Raw genomic sequence first — 3,958 nt, forward strand, 5'->3', positions numbered from 1 at the left:
CACTTCTTTTTTTTAATAAGTTGTCACACTAAGTTAAAGGTGTGCTGTTCATGTGTATATGAGTATGGGCCATTCATTGTTATATGGATAAGCTACAAGTACTGACAGACCTAGGAGCTTCCAACTGGCTACATAAATTACCAGGTCTTTGTAGATTTCACCATATTTTCCAGATATTTTATATTTGTAATTTGATAATATTTGTAATCTCACGTTTTAGAGATCATAAAACTTTATTATTCCATCTATGTATTTTAATCAAATTATCCCATACTCTTCTGATTTTTTTCCTACACTCTTTCATGTTCTTATGTTCTATACTATTAAGAGTCATTATGCCCATGAGATATAAACATTTCTCACATTGACCTTCACTACATTGTTTATTTTCTTTGTCAATGATAGCCAAGAGTATTTGATCCAATAAATGCTTTGTCTTGTTATAATAATCTTATTGCATGTAGTGTATAGTCTCTATGTATGTTGCTGTGCATGCGTATATGCACATATATAAGCCAGAAGAGAATATAGATTGTCCTCTGTTACTCTCTACCTAAATCTCCTGGAGAGGATTTGATTCTAATCTCATGGCTAGCAATACTTAGTGATCTTTTTATCTACCCAACAACACCATCACTGTTTCTGGGGTTACAAAGGCATGTGCATGATCATAATTGAATTTTTATATCAGATCATTATGCTTATGTAGCATTCACTCATAGTTACTGAACTGTATCTTATATTAGTTTTTAAATTTTTACCAAATTTTATGTTATCAAATTTGTGTTTGGGTGTGTGTTTTTCTGCATGTAGGTTTATGCAACATGTGCATTCATTGCCTACATAGGCCAAATATGGCATCAGATCTCCCAAACATATGTGAGTTGTAAAGGATTTCATTATAATTGTACTTAAAATTATTTCTGCATCTTTTGCTCTTAATCACTGCTCCCAGTAGTTTTTAAAATGTTAAGTTTTTTATATTAAAATTTATTATGAAATTACTTTAAATATGTTTTTAGTATGTGTATGTGCACACACACATAGAGAGACAGAGGTGGGGACACTCTGAGTTTTATTATATACATGTGATGGCTATTCTTATTTGTAAGCTTTACTACATTGGCAATTGGTGAATGAATTATTTGCCCTCACTCTCACAGACATTTAAGTTTACTTCTTTGTGGTTCTGGCATATATAGAAAATCAGGTGAGATATCCAGTATTATGAACTGAACAACTACTACTTAGACATTTTTTGGGACACAGTGATTATTGTAATAGACCATAATTGTAAACCATCCTAGTAAATTCAATATTATATATTCATTCCATTAATTCAGTTTTTTTTTTTTTTTAGAAAATCCAAACTAATATTTTGGTACCAGGATTGGTTCTACAACAATAAAAATATGAGAAAGTTTTTTATGTACCTAAAATAAGCTTTCCAATTTGCCTGCCTCAATAATTATGGTAGCTACTCTGGTTAACCAAGCCTCCTCTAGAACATGAAAAACCCATGGTATGAGCTATGTAACAAAATTATCAAAAATGGACATGAATTTCTCAACTGAGTTATTGTAAGAAGTAAGGAATTTAATTATTATACGTACAACTTTTGAGAATTTGAGGGAAAATAAGAAAAATAATGATGAGGCTTGTTTGAAGTGGAAATTTCTGGTATCTTTGGAGACTCACTTGTTCCATATGATGTTTTTATGGAAACTCTTCTAAGAGGATACTTTTGATGAAGCAGACGTGTGGAAGGATGTGTTGCTGAGAACAGACACATGATGTTTTTCTGGAAGTTCCCTGAAAATAGGGCATGTAATGTTTTTCTACAGAGGACTCGAGAGAACACGTGATATTTGAAAAGTGTATAAACATAACCCAACAGACCATGGATAAAGTGATGTAGTAATGGTTCTCTTTGTACTCTTTGTTGATCATTGTAATGACTTTGTAGAGAGAAATAAACCAAAGAATTTTCCTCCCCTAACTAGCTTTTTCATCATGGTGTTTCATTGCTACAATAGACAGTCTAACTAAGACAAAGGACAATTGTACAATGGGGAATAGTAAACAATCAGAATTTCCTGGATCCATTGAATACTGTGACCTTATTATAAGGGTAGGTGTGTAGAATCAAAATGGAAAAATTATACATATTTCAGAACCCTTGGATGTAGGTTTAGAACTGAAACTGATAATAGTAGACCTCAAGAAGTCCTGAGGCCCTCAAGTTAAGTAGGGGCTTATGGACATCAGCTCGCTAATTATACTTGGATTGAACTCTGAAATGCATGCTGTATTTATTTCTCTACTCCTAATCTCTAATTGGTATAAATTTACTTGGAAGATGGCAAAATAGGCACACTAGTTCCATGACCTGTGGAGTGAGAGCAATTATGGTTAAAAGGTCAAACTAAAGCATTTGGAGTTGCCTCTAACATGGAAAATTGTAATGAAAGAAACCATTGAATCCTCAGTGGAATTGGAGAAGTTAGTTCCACCACTGAGGACTTGAAAAATGTGGGAGTGTTAGTTACCACACATGTCTGTTTAACTCTGCTAATTGGCTAGTTAGAAGTAAGCTTTATCTGTGGTGGATAATAGTTGAGTATTAAAAACATAAATGAATATTGATTCCAATTGCAGGTGCTATACCAGAGGTGGTGTCCTATTCAAGAAGACCAACACAGATCCTATTACATGGAGTCTTAGTCATATTCTATCAATAATGAAGATATACATGATCAAGGAAAGTCTAATAAAAGAAAACATTTAATTGAGAGCTTGCTTGCAGTTTCAGGGTATTCATGAATTCTCATCATGGAAGGAACCAGACAGACACAGTACTAGAGCAGTAGCTGGTAGCTTTATATTCTGATGCTATGGCAACAGGCATGAAGACATTGGAAATGGTGAAAGACTTTAAAACCTCAAAGTGCAACTCAGGGATATATCTTCCCTAAAAAGGCCGCAAATTTTAATCCGTTCCAGCAGTCTAGAAACCAGAAATCAAATGGTTAAGTCCTCGCCTATTTATGGCATTGCCATTTAAACTATAATACATAACATGTAACTAACTATTGATTCAGCAAAAGCCTTTTTCCTGAAAGGTCACCAGAACAAATTTGCTTTAACTTTACCCGTCCATCAGTATAAACTTACATATTTTGCTACATTGATATATCACCTCCTTATCCCTGTGTTATAAATTAGTTCTAGGGAATCTTGGTCATATGTATCTTTCACAGAATGTTAATTTCGTATTTCTTAAATTTAATTAATGATTAGGATAATTTACTATCATATAGACGTCCATTTTCTTCTTCAAGTCTCCTCACAAATGTCTTCTCATACCCTTTTCAATTCAGTGTACATTTTCCAGAAAGTGTACTGAATTGAAGTTTTGCTGCCCCTATAAGAACTGTGGTGGGGATATTAACAGGAGCATGGGACACTGGCTAATGGCTACACTCTTAAAAATGAGTGATTCTTACTCTTCCAACAACTTTTCATTCCAAATAGCTCTTAAGGAGTGATTTTGGTCTGGGACTTGTGTACTTGAAGCAAGATTTTTGTCTGTCTTAATCTTGAACAGTTATTGTGGAGATAACTACAGTCATTGCAAGTTTATGAGATCAAATACCATGATATTCATAGAGACAGCATTTTCATAGTACTCTTCATAATCATGTTCTTTGTTCCTTGTTTTCAGCCTTGTTCACTAACAACCCTAAGACATGTTGATGGTGTGCTTAATATAGGCGTGTCTCTTGGAAAGGAGAACTTAATCTCTTCATCTCTGTACCTGGCCCAATCATGAATTTCTCCATTGACTAATGTCTGCCTGCATCTGAAAGAAACTTGTGTGACCATGGATTAGAGCACCTCTAGTCTAAGAAAAGAAGCACAAATACTTAAAAGGCAATCAGCATGGATTTCAAAAATA

This window comes from Mastomys coucha, unplaced genomic scaffold, assembly GCF_008632895.1.
Source record: "Mastomys coucha isolate ucsf_1 unplaced genomic scaffold, UCSF_Mcou_1 pScaffold23, whole genome shotgun sequence".
NCBI lineage: Eukaryota > Metazoa > Chordata > Mammalia > Rodentia > Muridae > Mastomys > Mastomys coucha.